Source organism: Onychostruthus taczanowskii, unplaced genomic scaffold (assembly GCF_017590055.1).
Source record: "Onychostruthus taczanowskii isolate IOZ18803 unplaced genomic scaffold, ASM1759005v1 scaffold108, whole genome shotgun sequence".
Lineage (NCBI taxonomy): Eukaryota > Metazoa > Chordata > Aves > Passeriformes > Passeridae > Onychostruthus > Onychostruthus taczanowskii.
This window is the reverse complement of record NW_024497408.1, coordinates 1,418,381-1,434,379: the sequence shown is the minus strand read 5'-3', so window position 1 is coordinate 1,434,379 and position 15,999 is coordinate 1,418,381.

Sequence of the window (15,999 nt, the reverse complement as noted above, 5' to 3'; positions counted from 1 at the left end):
CTGTTTTATTCTGGATTACCCAGTGGTACAAATCAGATCCAGGTACATGGTTATGTTTCTGCTGAATTAGCCAGAGTACACACTTACAGGTCAGCTTTATGTCAGCCATAGGAAGACTTCTGATATTTGACCTGGCAATAAAAATTTAAATCTTACACTGGGAGGCTTTGAGATTTTCAACAAATTTGAATTGACAGCAAGTTTTATAGCAGTCAGCATTTTCTATTTCATGGCCTCAATGCTTTTAGTACAGCTGTAGGAGCCCTAAAGCTGGATTTTCTGCGCAGTCAAACCACAGGCTCAGGTTTGACCTCCACACAAGTAACCAACAGGAACACAGGAATATTAAAACTGGGATTTTTGTTCTTTAACATCAGCTGTATCCTCATTTGAGATTGTTGCCATGGGCTCAATTTCTGGCCAAAGGAGAGGGACAGGCCCTCTAAGGAGAAAATAGTTATCTGGCCTCTTGTAAGTCTTTATTTTCAGACTATATGCATGACATCTTTCAAGTGCACTTTCTGCTCCATTGCCTAAAATATGTGTGGCCAAGTAAAATAGATGTATCTGAATATGATCAGATGAAACCTGCTTTAAACCAGTTAACCAGGCAAACTGGGCACAGAAAAAAATCTAATACAGCATAGCTAAATAAAGGCAGTGGTGAAAATGTACCAAATCTTGCAGACAGGTTCCCTGCAATGCTTTCTTAACTGTTTTGATTTTCAAGTATTTATGTCCACTATATTAAAGATCAAAAGACCCGTGCAAACATCGAGACTTACTAAATCAAACCTAGTAATTGCCAGGACATTTACAGTATCAGCCCAAGCAAGCACTGAGAACAAAGAACAGTTCACCAAGAGGACACTGAAACAGCGAAGCATGGAAATGCAAAATTCTTGTAGGAAACCTTACACTCTAAAGGGGGGCACAACAGTTTGTTAAAAGCCTAATCATATACTTGGACTTGTTTTGAAAACCTTGCCACCAAATAGCTCTCTACAGGCATTATTTATTTCCAGGTGTTCTCACAGTAGGGAAAACACTGGCAATTAGTAAAATCAAAATCTTTCCTTAAGGAAATGAGACTGTGACCATTTTTATAAAGAGGGAATGGAGCTACAAGAAAGCAGGCATGCCATACAGCCTCATCTGAAGCTTTCCTGTAGGCAGAGTGCCACTGAAAAATTTCATAAGGACCATATCAGGCATGCCATACAGCCTCATCTGAAGCTTTCCTGTAGGCAGAGTGCCACTGAAAAATTTCATAAGGACCCCTTATATACACATAATATATGTGTATATACACATAAGAGTGCCCCCTCTACTAGGCATCAGGTGGAGCACCATGTCCCACCAGAGGATGGGAAGAGAGCAAGGTTCTCCTCATTCCTTCTACCCTTGCTCCAGATCGTCTGCGTGCACTGCAGGACTGGATCACTCTCAGTCCAGGGACAGTGTGAAGTCCACAGCAGCTTCCACCACCAGCACTACCTCAAAGGCCAGAGGGAATGTCCTTGTCAGCAGCACTGCTAGGAGGAGACGCCTCTGTTCTCACAAAACTAACCAGTGCCTCTTGGTAGAAGCCGCATATTCCTCACAGAGCTCTGAAGCCATCCACTTCCTCCTTCCTCTTTATGTTCATACAACATAAGCAAGCTCATAAAAAGACACACATTTCCAAAACGTACAAGTGAAATTATACCAGAAATTTGGGATCATGATATCCCAGAAAGTATTTCCCACTGGACCAGGAACATGGTGGGATTTTAATGATATTACTAAAAATAACATGAATAGGTGAAAGCTGAAGAACACGTCTGCTGTATGTCAGCAGTTAACAGTGAAGCTCTGAGCCCTGGTGTTGAGCAAAAGCTCCAGTTCCCACTCCAGGTCAGGCAGCACAAGCCCTTCTCTCACTGAATGTCCTTGCAGTCTTGCCTGTGTTTAAGAGGCTGGTGTCCTCTGGGGACAGCAAATACGATGTATTTTGGGATGGTGAGCAGTCATGCAGGCAGCCCTGCTCTGAAAGCAAAGAAAACCAAAGCCAGTTGGGTTGCAGATGGCAAGAAAATGCTGAGCCAGGGCTGCGATGATACAGGTTCACAGTTTTAGGTCTTTTGTGTATTAAATAACTAGGTTGTTTGACCTGCTTGGTTTGGTAAGGAAACCTGCCAAGTGCACTTTTCAATGTACCAAAACTGCTGTGCTGCAAGAGGAGATTCAGAGGCAGACACAGTGGGCTTTTAAACTGGAGAGACGGCTGGGCTCAAACCACTGGGCTGCATTTTCCACCATCATTCAGATGAATTAAAGAGACAGCAGAGGAGGAAGCATCCATCTGAGCATCCATTATTAACGAGAGGATCAAATCTAAAACTCTTTCTGATACTGATACAGAAGCCCTTTAGTATGATCAAATTATTCTCTTTCATCCTCACCCTCTTATACACAAACTATCTCCAGCAGCCTCTTCTCCAGGCTCAGGTCAGGTGGGAAAATGAAGAAGCTTCGTAATTTCTAAGCGATTTTCTAAATCTTTTCAATATTCTTTTTCTCAACGTAATTTTGAGTATTGAAGTAAGGCAGGCTTGCCTTTTTGCATTCATTTAAACCAGAATGAAACAACTTACTTCAGGCAAGACTAAAAATCACCTAATTCTCACATGATCTAGTGTCCCAGACTATATCAAAGCAAACTTCTTTAGCTGTCAGATCATTAAAACTACTTATCTACCTCTAAGCTCTTAAAGACTACTCAGTTTGATAGCAGAAAAAAAAGCATGTTTAAGGAACCAAGTTATTGCAAGCTTGTTCAATGATGAAAGAACTGTATTTAAAGAGTTTCTTGAAGAATGGTACCCATCCAGTTCTGCAATTATTCAGCCTCCTCTGTACATCAACATGCCTAATCATTTTTTGGATCTCTTCCACTTGCTGAAGAGTTCAGAGCTGATGCTGGGAAGCACTATTATGAATTTTCAGAGTACTCAGAATTCATTTCTGACATAATTTATAGAAGTCAAAATCTGCAGTAACATAATTAGTCAGTGATGCTTTTCTGGATTCACTCTACAATTGTGTAACCACAGAGGAAATCTAATTTTAAGTATGCAGATTCCAAGAAACATGCCTTTTCCAAGTTTGAAAATAGCACAGCTCTATCATACACAGACACAGAGACACAGACACACACACGCATATCAGTCATAACTACAGGCATAAGTAGACTTCAAATTTACATTTAGGCACCTAAATAAGTCACACAGTTTTAAAGGCCCTTGATAATGTCACCTACTCCTGTATGACTTTGAAACAAGCCCCTATTTACCTATACCTTTACAGCCAAAACCCCAAATGTCTCAATTGCAAGGCTTCCTGAGGGACTGGCCTTCCATGTAATGTTTTGAACACTCTATAGAAATTTACTGTACACTCCAGTTCTTTCTGAAAACAACACTTATATTAAAATAGGCAGAAAAGTAGATCTGTAATTATTTTTAAATGCTTCCACTCTTCTTAAGATCTTCCTGTGGGAAAGATCTCTGCAATAATTATTCATAAAACAAGAAAATGTAAATAATATGTTAAATTTGGACTGCATTGTCTGCAGGAGTCATGTATCTAGTATTACAAACAAACCACAAACATCTCATGCTCCAATACTATGATTCTATAGTAAACAAACAAATGTCCCCAACAAACTGTTTAAATTAAATGTTGATAAGCACCAAGAAAACAAACAGCTTACAACACTGCAAAATTAATACACTTGAAAAGTGGACTGATGGGATTTCACCATGTTACTGGAAAGACTAAAAATTTAAATAAATAAATAGTTTTCTATTTTCCCATAAGTCTGAATTAAGACAAACAAAATTATTATTATTATTATTATTATTACCAGATATAACAAGACATATTTCCACATTGCTATTCCCAAAATCCATTAATCATCTCTAATCTGATGACCTGAGCACTGGAAATAATTAACAGCCTGCTGTGAGTGCTCCCAAGCAAGTGTGCCAAGTAGAGCTTAGGAAAGGACTTTCAGAGAAGATCCTCTCCATCTTGGCTTTGGCAGTGTCCTGGTGTGACTTCACGATGCTGAATTGTATCCCCATTCACCTGTTTAGCCCAGAAATAAGTTCTGCACCTCTAAGACAGGTTCCAAGAGCAAAGGGGAGAGAAGAAGTGTGTAGTTTGTCTGCAGACACTGCACTCACTCTGCTGCATTCCTGCTCATGGACTGCATTGTCTGCAGCACGGACAGACAGTGGGACAGAGCTCTCCTTTGCTTTTAGTCCGTTTTTAGCTGGCTTAGGCAGTGAAGTTCCCCGGACTGTGGCGTTTCTTTTTCTGATCAGCTCTGCTCAGGACTGAAAGCCCAGAATGGCACAGGGAGCTCACACCTGTGGCCCATCAGGGCTGGAACGCTGCATTCCAGCGCCGCAGGGACGGATAGGAGACTGAGTGAGCCGAGCTACAGCCCATGACACGGGCTGTGTCTGAATCTGCCATCTCTTCAGAACAGCAGAAGGCTCCATTGTTTAATACTGTTCATTTTTTCATGTTTGTGAATACTTTACCTGTCAAATAAACAGTTTTTTCCACTTTTCTCAAAGAGGGGCAGCTTGAATTTGCTTTCTAGAGACCACTTCAGAAGTTTCCTCCCAAAGCTCACCCTAGACAATGACAGGCAGATCCCGAAATGCTGCTCACTTATCATCACCAATATTCTTTCACTTCCCACTCAGCCGGTAGGTGAAAAACCAAAGGACTTTCAGGTAACAGTTTACATCTCTACCACCAATATCCACCTGGAGGCAATTACCTGCATTTCCCTTCAACACTGCATACACTTCACTCCTTCTCCATGAAGGGTTGGTTCAGGTGTGTGAAGCACTTTAACACATCAGCAGAGCTCTGGTTTCCTCCATATAGCCCTGACAGACAAGAGCACACATGAAGCTGACTGTTCACCATCTCCTCTAGGGAATGCATCTCCAAAACCAGGACATGGTTTCGATCACAGCCAACAGCAGGATTTCCACAGGTGGAGGCTCACTCTCTGCAGTTTTAATTTAGTTTCCATTCCTGCTCTCAGATCAATGCAGAGGTCCTTGAGGCACAAAGGGTTCATCTGTGACCTCTGAAGGACCTGAACCATAACACAGTCATTGCTGCCTCTGTCCTCTTAACCCCTAGATGAACTCCCTCCAGCAGCCTCCCAAAGCATGCATACCAGACTGAATTTTTCTTTCCCAAAGTGAAGGTTAACCCTGCTGGTAGAAATTCACTGTAAGCAAGAGCTATCACCTCTCGGAGAACAGATGCTGCTGATGCTGACCATAGCATCCATTTCTTTCATAGAATCATTCAGGTTGGAAAAGACCTCCAAGGTCATTGTGTCCAACTTCAGCACCTCAGTGTCTCTCCTGCGCTGAGGGACTCAAAACTGAACCCAGGATTTGAGGTGCAGCCCCAACAGTGCCCAGCACAGGGGGGCAGTCCCTGCCCTGGTCCTGCTGGCCACACCACTGCTGATACATTCAGGATGTCCTTGGCCTTCTTGGCCACCTGGGCACACCCTGGCTCATGTTCAGCCACTGCTGAGCAGCACCCCCAGCTCCTTTCCCACTGGGCAGTTTTCCAGCCACGCTGTCCCAGCCTGGAGCTGCAGGAGCTGTTGTGACCCAAGAGCAGGACCCAGCACTTGGCCTGGCTGAACCTCACACAGCTGGTCCTGGCCCATGGATCCAGCCTGTGCAGATCCCTCTGCAGAGCCCCTGCCCTCCAGCAGGTCAGCTCTCACACCCAGCTTGGTGCCTTCTGCAAACTGGCTGAGGGTGCACTTGATTCCCCTTGTCCAGATCATTGATTAAGATAGCACACAGGACCTGCCCCAGTACTGACCACAGCAGCAATGTCTTTCTGTACCCATATCTCTTGGAACATGGATCTGGAAGACTCCCAAGCCTCTTCTGACCTTTCTTGGGCAATGTGAGATCGTGCTTTTGGAGGCAGCTGAATTTTATGGCTTAAAAGCAAGCCCAGGATGGTACTCTGGTTCCAGAAATAACTAGATGAGGTAATCACTGCAATCTTTGGTCTAGTGCCTTTCAAACAGAGTTTTTTGCCTAAATGAAAATGATCTGTCATTTCAGAAAAAGGAGGGGAGAGTGCAGCTAGAGATAGAGCAAACTTTTCAGAATGTAAGAGGGATTGTACCTAGCCTTGGTAATTGTGAAGTATTTGCTGCCATGAGTGTAGGACCTACCCCCAGCCAGCAGAGCCTGTGCTCTCAGAGGAAATTCAGAAGATGCTTGCCTTCCTGGAAGTCTGCACACAAAGTTCATCAGTCCAGATACTGCAGCCCAGACATGCAGAGTCTGCGTCTACTTCAGTCTTCAGGAACGCTGTCACCACCACCTATTGTTCAGGACACTCATTTTCTACACATTTACACCATATACCATCTCACTAAATCTGCACAAAGTCCAGGGCAGATGTTTCACACACAGAAGTTGCTGTCATGGTAGTTCTTTTGTATCTCTTTGCTGCTTTAGAAGACTTCAATACTGAATTGAGCGCCAATTAAAAATACATAAATAAATGTTATGCTCTATAAATAATGATTCAATGCTTCATCTAATCATGTGCTTTTATGCAGTCATCATCTCTGCAAAGACAAGAAGCAAAGCCTGGAGAGCAAAGTCTTGCCTTTAGGCATTTTAAATATTCCAGTTTCTGAGTCAACGTTCTTACTGGGCTGAAGGAACAAAAGAGGGAGTCCATTCAGAGAAAACACGCACAATAATCTTTACTACCCCAAACAATATTGGTGTATTAATTACACACTGGACTTAAAGACACATCATATGCACTTTCATGTATTATGTTGTTCAGATGGGTGTAACTGCAGATTGTATCTAAAAGAAGCTAGGCAGGCTTTCAGAGACATGCCAAAGATTAAGAACATGCAACAAGCTGACTCCCCCACATAAGCTCTCATCATAATCATTCTCGGTAGCAGGATATAACCACTAAAAGAAAAGACACAAAACAGAACTACCACACACCCCCATTTTTCCTAAATTTACCATGAAGCTCAAGCTTCAAAGTGAGCCTTATTTAAACCAAACAGACTTTTTAAAACTGAATATAGTGCTACTACAACATTGGACTCAAATATTATAAATACACATTTGGGGATATTTTTTAAGAAAAAAGCAAGTGCAGCATAAATCCAGTTATCAAAAACTAAAGTATTAATCCTTCAAACACTTAAGGAACTATGTAATATTGGTCATATCAACAGACTTACAATGTATCTGTTTTATCACGTGCTTAGAAACATGCTTGGGATCAGGAGCTGAAATATGTGTATGTTGTCACCAGAATATTCCCAAAGACCATTTTACATATACCAATGTTCAGCGTATATTTCAGCATTAGAAAATTCAACCCAACTCTTAGTATTTGAAAGTATTTTTCTTAAACACTTTCTGCTTCAAAGTCATCACAGCATCCCAAGCAACACATTAAGATGCTGTCAAAGAGAGGTATTTCATAGCCATATCTGCACTAGGTACCTATGAAAAAAAATCAGTTTTACTGGTGACTAAGGTTTTACTATGAGCAACCTGCAGGCAGGGAAGACTCAGAGCCAATAAGAAAAACAACCGAGTAAAGGAAATACTCTGAAATTGCAGAAAGAGCCACTCTTCCCAAGCAGGAAAGCTCATGAAGAGTTTCCAGCAAGCATTCACAACCCAGCAGCCAGGAAAGCCAGAGCATGACAAAGTGTTATTCTTTCCACCCAGTGCCAGAGAAAGCAGGTACAACCTTCCCTGCTTTGCTAGTCCCACATTCTCCTGTTCTGGCAACAAGCAAGTGTGGACCTGATTAAATAGCATCCCTTTTGCAATAGCTGCTAGCGTGGTTCAGTTTGGGCAGGGTGGATAAAGAGAGGAGGAGCAGGGTGTCACACTCAACTTTAAAAAGACCCCATAAAACCTGAGCAATCCCCTCCACCAAAGTGAAAACGGAGGAGAGGTGACAAACCCAGAAATCACCTTCACACTGATGGCAGTGAGTGGCAGGAGAAGATTTGCTCCACTGAACATGATCCGCCCTTAGAGCTGCCAGTGAAAGGTGTAGCAGCCTCTGTCCCTCAGTGGATTATTCAGTCATCTTTGAAGATCTTCCTTAGCTGGCTCCAAGCCCAGTGGAAACTGCGATATGTGGAGGCATTTCCCCAAGGGGAGAGGCAACAGCACGGTGGACATCCTGCACTGTCCCTGCTCTTCCAGGCGCCCCGGGAAAACCGGCAGCCCCTGGAGATCAGACTGTCCAGAGCTCCACCCAGGTGCTAAACCAAGACTGAAACACCTCAAACTCAAACACAAACTAAAGATGTGGGGGCACTGAGAAGCCGTGTGGCAACAGCAGCTTTACCAGCAGCCTCAAAAGCAACTCAGCTGACCCCTCCAACGCCAACATCAGGAGGGCAAGATCCTCTTCTGTCTGTCTTCACCTACTTTTCTTCCATTATTCTAATAAAACGTGCAAGGCTCCCTTCAGATTACTGCATTTCTTCATATTTTGGCTGACGGTTTAGATGACACCAGGGCAGGAGCCTTCCTACAGCTGTGCTGTGTTTAGAGAGGCAGAGAAACGCCACAATCCAAACTTCAACCCTGAAATTATTTCATAGGAAAATCTGCTGAACAAGACTATGAAAGATAAATCAGAAATTATAATTGCAAATTACAATGAGAACAGTGATCATATTTCCTGGAAAAGGGTATTCTTCTTTAATTCCATTTTTGATTTTACCAGAGCCACCGGAGCCCTTGTATGAACTCCTGTTGTTACGAAGCATAGAAACTCATTCAATTATCTTCACATCATCTGGAAAACAACAGCACAACAGTCTTGTAACTCTGGGCTTTGTCAGGTGAGCCAATTTGGTATCATAGCATCTATTTAGCATATTATAATACAATAGTTTGTAACTTTGGTTTCACTTTCTTTGTTCTGTCCCATGATGAAAGACTGGGTAAGTACGTATATGTCAGCACAGCACTTTGTTTCTAAAAGCTGATTAAAAATGCATTCTTTAAAAAGGAAATACATGGAAGTGACTTTGGAGGCCTAGATTTTAAGCTTCTTTCTTTTTTTTTTTTTTTTTTGACATCTGTTTGCTGAGTGCATATAATTTCTCCCTTGAATTATTTAAATGTCCCACTGCTTTCTTCATAAAATGAAACCTGAACCCAGATGCCCAGCCTCAAGATGGAAAATCTTAAAAATACAATAAAGTAGAGTTAGTAAAAAATTGCAATTCTCATCCACTGGGAAAACCCAGTATTTTAAAGAGACATATTCACTGGAATATCATATTTAAATTCCTGTGAAAGTTCCAGAGAACTACACTAAGAAATCCCCAAATATTTTCTTTTCTTTTGCCTTTTTCCCTACCTTCAGCCTTAAAAATATGAAGAGTTTGGGTGTCTGATACTGTTCTTGCAGACAAGGCAGATGAGCACACATCCTCATCCTGCCAGTTCTCAACCCAATGTAACGTGCATTGCAGGAGCCAAGCCTGAAAAGGACCTGTTTCCCCTTGAGAGGAACAATGTCCCACAGGAATTGCCACTGCAGGCTCTCCCATCAGGAATAGCTAATTTATGGACTCTCTATTCCCCACAGACAAAACACACAGATAGAAATTTTGCCCTGCTCTTACAGAAAGCCTAAAAGTGCAAACCGTAACAGGAATCCATTAAAGAAAGAAGCAGAATTAAATGGGATTTCTTAAAACCATAATCTGCCAAGAGATATTTTGGATTATTTTGAATAGACTTGACACACCAGGTAATAGTATTTTTCAAAGAAAAAATTAAGCCCTTGCTTAACCCATCTCAGCTACTCATCCCTGGGGTTTCCAGCCTTGCAGTTCTCCTGGGGATAGGCAGGTTGCTCACAACTTCTCCCATTAGAACACCATATTCTTACATTTGCATTTTGAAACTGCTAACCTTTAGTTAGAAATTAATTGTACTTAGGGAAAAAAAAATTAAAAAGGGGATGCATGCAAGCTTTCTGGACTGTCATATGAGAGGGATAAATATCAAGCAAAGCAGTTTCCAAAGCAGAAGTACAACAACCTCAGAGAGGAAGAGGGAAGAAAATGCTGAAAATAAGGTTGCTCAGATAAATTGTTGCACTTCATAATTTTAAGACGGACAGAGATGTGGGAGCTTTAGTGTCTGCCTCCTTATCCATGTGCCCACAGCTCATTAGGGCACCAGCTCGTCCCACAGGCCTTAACAGCCCCTTGGGGCAGCAGGGACTTGCAGGAGTGGAAACTCCTTCCCTCAGACCTCAACTTGAGAGTGCAGAGCAACAAACAAGGGACTACAGCTTGGTCACAACCCAGAACAGCTCCAGTACACTCAGGCAAAACCAGTGAAATGCACCTTAATGAAGATCAAGCAAGAGGTCACCAGTCTGCCTCTGCTTCAGACATCTCAGGAGTGTGAGCTGGGATGCTAATCTTTACACTTAAAGCAGTAAATGCTTTGGAGAGCAGAGATTTCTTTAAGACAGCAGACAGAAATCCAGCCGGGCTGCCCTCTTCTACTGGCATGCAATGAATCAAGAGCAGGACCATGCCCTCAGAGAGGGGTTTTGATTTCTTCCTCCAGCAAAGAAGACTCAGTCTTCTTTCTGTTTCTCCCTCTCTCCCTCTCTCCCTCTCCCTCCCTCCCTCTCCTCTCTCTCTCTCTCTCTCTCTCACACACACACACACACACAGACACACACACAAACCAGGCACTGTCTTTCCACACATCTTCTCCCTCCTCTGCCCTCTTCCACCCTCCCTTTCTACCATCACTACTTTGGGATGCTGCTATCAAAACCTATCCTGCTTCATTTTCCATGACTGAACAGCCTCACCAGCCTGAACCACAGCAGTGGCTTGGGAGGCTGAAGGCAGAATTTTCAACCCCCTCAAAGGGCTTTTAGAAAAAACTCGTCATGCTAAAAGCAATGGTTTCTAAAAACCATAAGCAGCCTCAGCAAACTTCAGACTTACTTGGTGAGTCACTGCAGTAGAAGCAAACCTCATCTGGCACCAAGAAGCATTTTTTTCTGTCTTGGAAGCTACACAAAACATTTATTGTCATGAGAGTGGTGAGAAAGTAGAAATTCAAAATCTGACAATCTATCTAGAAAAAAGCTCAGAGCCCAAGCCAGACATCACGGCTGAGCAAGCTCCTTGCTGCATGTTTGGGAATGCACAATGTCCTCATATGCTCTTTCATCCCAAGGGTTCAGAGGGTAGCTGGTCTGGGGCAGGACCCCTGCCACTGTCCCAGGGAATCAGGCAGGCTGGAGACCTGGCCACAGAGGCATTAGTGCTTGTGAAAGGGAAGGTGTAGGACTATGCCCTGGCCGTGAGCAGGGCAGGAGCCCCACAACAGCCTGGTTTTGACCTCTTGTTGTCTGTCAGAGGCAATCACTGAGCCCCAGTTACCACAGGTCTGCTGATCTGTATGTATTGTTACCCAGTGCAAACTCCACTGCGTGCCTGAGCCTGAATTTGCCTTCCAAACACAATACAATGGCTCACTCTCAAGTCACCTCTAATTTTTATTGCCTGCTATGAACTAGGCTGCATGCAGTGCTGTGAACTGTCTCTTGGGGATATTAGGTTTCAAGGTCTCATTAATCAGCTTTCCACTGAATAATGAGTTTAAAAAAAATCTTTGGCTTTACTTACATATATACCACTTGTTGGACAAGAGCAACTCAACAGTGGAAGGAAATACTGCATTTACAGTTCTGTGCAAATATGTACAATCAGGTGCTGAAGAGTATGAGACCTCAAAAGTCATCTCTGTTTTGGAGATAAAATATATCTTGGACAGTAATAAATAGAAAAATCTTCCTGAAGCACCAAATAGCACTTTTGTTCACACTCTACTGAACTATCAAGTCTTACAGAGCCAAAGAATAAATGCTGTTTTAACATCACAGAAAACAGTTACTTTTTGAAGCTTATGACCTGCTTAGGGTCAGGGCATTCCAGTGCAGCTGTAAATGTGTTATCATGATTACTACATGTCTTCTTGGACTTATATTCAGCAGAAAAATATAAAATTAATCTCAAGACCTGCCAGCTTTAGACTACCCATTTTTGAAGAGCCCTTAGGCAGAGAACTTGCTGCTAAAAAACCCAAAGGTCTGGAAAAAAATCAAAGTGACTTTTTGCAGCCATGGGGATCTGGATCTTACTCTGCTCTGGTTGTACATAATTTTTTAATGTCAAATATTCTTTGCATTAACACGCTTTTCTGTCTTGGGCAAGGACAAAGAAAGGTAAGACTTCTGCTTTCTTGATTTTACCCTAGTATAACCATCTTCAAAGGCTGACTGCCCTTTGTCACAGAAAGCACACTAACCTAGTTTGCAAAGTACCTCAGTGGGCCTCTCCTCAACCTCCCTGCTTGAAACAGTGCTGGACAGAGGTGGCACATCCCTGCAAATTCCTGCACAACAATCTCCACTGGTGTGGATTGCCCAGCCTGTCTGGCTAAGTGACCCAAACCCTTAAGGTCAGAATTTTCTTCTCTAATATCTGAATTATCCCTCCTTTTGCTGCAAGCTTATGTCCATGGGCCATTTTCCATCTGGTATTAGAAGGAGAGGGGGTATGAAAGCTTGTGTCTTTATCATCTTTAAAATTCTTGGAAAATCACAGGCACAGAGAAAAGGAGAGAGAGGACCAAATGATACAGACTGAGCAGAATTTCTGTGTTAGTTTTATTCTCACATTAGACAAATTTGTCATTTTTATTTTATTCTAAATGCTAATGTGTGGCAACACCAGCTGCCAATTTAGAGAGACATACTTGGCATGCCAAGATTTATGTCAAAAAGCTTTGCATCCCTTACTTAATTCTCCTGATAGTCACCAACCCTTCCAGAAAGACAGATTTACTTGGCACTCTTTAAAAAACACTTACTTGATGAATGATGCTACCTCGAATCATGAGACTCCCAAACTCAAAGCTCTTTGTCTAATGAAAACTATTACTGCTTTTTAATAAGTTCTTCAGCATTTAAAAATAGCACTCCTAATTTCCTGCTCCACCGAGCACCACCTTGACTTCAAGTCAAATTATTCACAACCTCTTCTCCACCAGCCCTGGGGGATAGGAGTCTTGCATTTTGGGGCTAAGTACCTCTCTCAACAGCTGTGAGAAGCTCTCTGAAGCAGGAAAGAGCAACTCACTCCTAACAGTATCAGACATCAAAGCTAAGCCACCCTTTTTTCCCTGCTATTTTAACCCAAATGTTGTAGAGTAACAAGCAGCAACACCAGCAGGATTTCTTTGAAGCAACTTATACTCAACTAAATTATATTGCGGGAGAGCAATAGCCCATGAAAGAGATAACATTACCACGCAAGCAAGCTTCAGCAGTTTTGGCTTGCTCTAGTTCTCACCAGGCACATTTCCCTCACGAAAACACCAGAGGCATAATATTCACAAGACAAACCCAAACAGAAGTGTGTTACTGTGCCACAGTGTCACAAACCTCAGTACTGATATTTACAGCAACTCTTTCATCCACAAAACCAGCACGTGGGCGCTGCACAGAGCCCTCCAGAGAACAAGAGATCTCCTTGCACAGGTGTCATTCCAAGATGCAGGCATGCAAAGCTCCAGAAACTCACAGAGCCTTCTCACGGGTGGAAACTTCACCCTTCACCCCTGCACAAGAAGCATCAGGACCAAGCGCATCCAGAGGGCACAAACATCACCAAACCAATGATCTCTATATTCCATTGTCTTGCCTTTCTTCAGAAATTGTCACTAAATATTTCTTCCACCACTTCCTAAATTTTGTCAGACCTCTAAACCCACTATATTTCTTTACATGTTTCTGTAAATCACTTTTTGAGTTACTTTGCTTTTTCTTGTTGACAGTTCAAGCACTTCAGATACTCTTAAAAGTCTGGTCCTTTCCCATACTGCCAGACTTCCTGGAAAACTGGCATTCCTCAAATATTTTTAAAAATCTCCCTGTTAATTGCTTCATTAGAACATCCTACTGTGATTACATTTTTGTCTGTAAGACACAAAAAGAAACAGTACACCCTAGTGTGACCTACTTTTCTATAAAACTAGAAAAGATGTTTTTAAAAAACATGGGAGATAAATTCTGCACAATATCTGCCTTTTTAAGTTCAAACAGAATTTTTCTAAGGACTTGAAGGAAAACCATTTTTCCGGAAAAAAGGCTGTAACTGAGGACTTGGTCAAATGGTCAATGAGAACTTCCCAGCTTTCTCCTAATGGTCACTTTATATTATTTCTGATTCTGCAGTCTGTGCAATAGGAGAAAAAAACAGTCAAATACAAGCTGTCTGTGTTTTCTGAGTTATCCAACAGCTCTGATAAGGCAGGTGAGGTCAAGACCTGGGCTTCAGCTCTGTGCCGTGATGCTGTGGATCTGTGAAAAAAAAAACAGCACATTCTTTCTCTGCAAAATTTTTATTTGGGCTATTGACCCATTGAGTTCATGCAAACTGCTTTTTCCTGAGTATACAAGTTGTTCATCTTGAGGGGCAAAAAAAAATAAAATCCAAAGCCAACTCCTGGTTTTCCATGTGGCTAAAACTCTGGCTGGATCCAGAACTACTTGTAAAGGTCATAATGCAAAGCCAAAGCAATGTCCAGAAGACTCTGCTAGAAGAAGACACATACTCATAAAACATGAAAATATTCACTTGCAATATATAATGCTTGGCCTTCAAAATGCATTAAAAAGTCCCTTAGAAGATTTTAATCCAAAAGCTAAGAAAAACCTATTCCATTACATTGAACTGTAGTGTCCAAATCTCCCAGCAAACTCAACTGCAGCTTCTCCTTAATTTTCCCATTTGCAGATGGAGACAACCTTTATTCCACATGTACATGCAACTTTCCTGTGCTAAGAACACAAGTTTTATAGAGACTCATTTCAACCATGAGTTTGTCTAAAAGACACAGGGCACAAGGATGCCATGCCTAACACATGGCAGCTCTTGCCTTCATCCTCTGTGTTACAAATCTTCCTGGAGGACTACTTATGCTATAAACAGTCTTGCTGGACACAGATGGCTGGAAAAAAAAAAACAAAATAAAAACCTGTTGATATTTTCCTTAAGATTTTTTGACACTGTGTTTAAGTGTATATATGCTTTTACATATACACAGAAAAATCAGACATAGGACAAACTATTCTCCTGTATAAAATCTATTAAAAGAGCTAACAATTCCAAAATAAGGCTAAAATTGTGACTGCAGGGAATTTTTTTTTTCCACTATGCCTTCTTGGGAAATGACTTATGATAATAATAACAGGTATATGAATTCCTTAAGTAAACATCATGCTGTCTATCGTTTTGTGCTAACACTGCCTTGGCCTTATTATACATGCAGAAGGATCTGGACTTTGGCCATAGAGCATTTTTGTACTGCCTTTAACCAGAGCTTTCTGAAATCAATAGCATCCATACGCTCCAGTGCACCCAGCTCGTTTCTCCAGGGACAGGAAAGAGGCCCAGTTTAATACACACTTAATTCAATTAAGAGCTACACAGCGATAGCCTTTAGTAAATTTTAACCTCCTCTCCACGCATCGTTTACTAACCCACCATTAATTAAACACAGTTATTAAACTAGCATGTTTTTAATTACTGCATTTTCAATGAATGAACAAAAGCTATTTATGGGGTCCCACAACCAAACGGTGCCCGTGCCTTTGCGGCGCGGCACTGAGCACGGATGCCCGGAGCCAGCTGGCATTTCGACAGCACAAACAGCAGTCCACAGACACACAGAGGCAGGTCGGCACAAATATCTCCTGCCCAGAAGGAAACACTGCACTGGAATGCCTTAAATTCCTGCTTTGAACATTTACTGCTGAAAAACA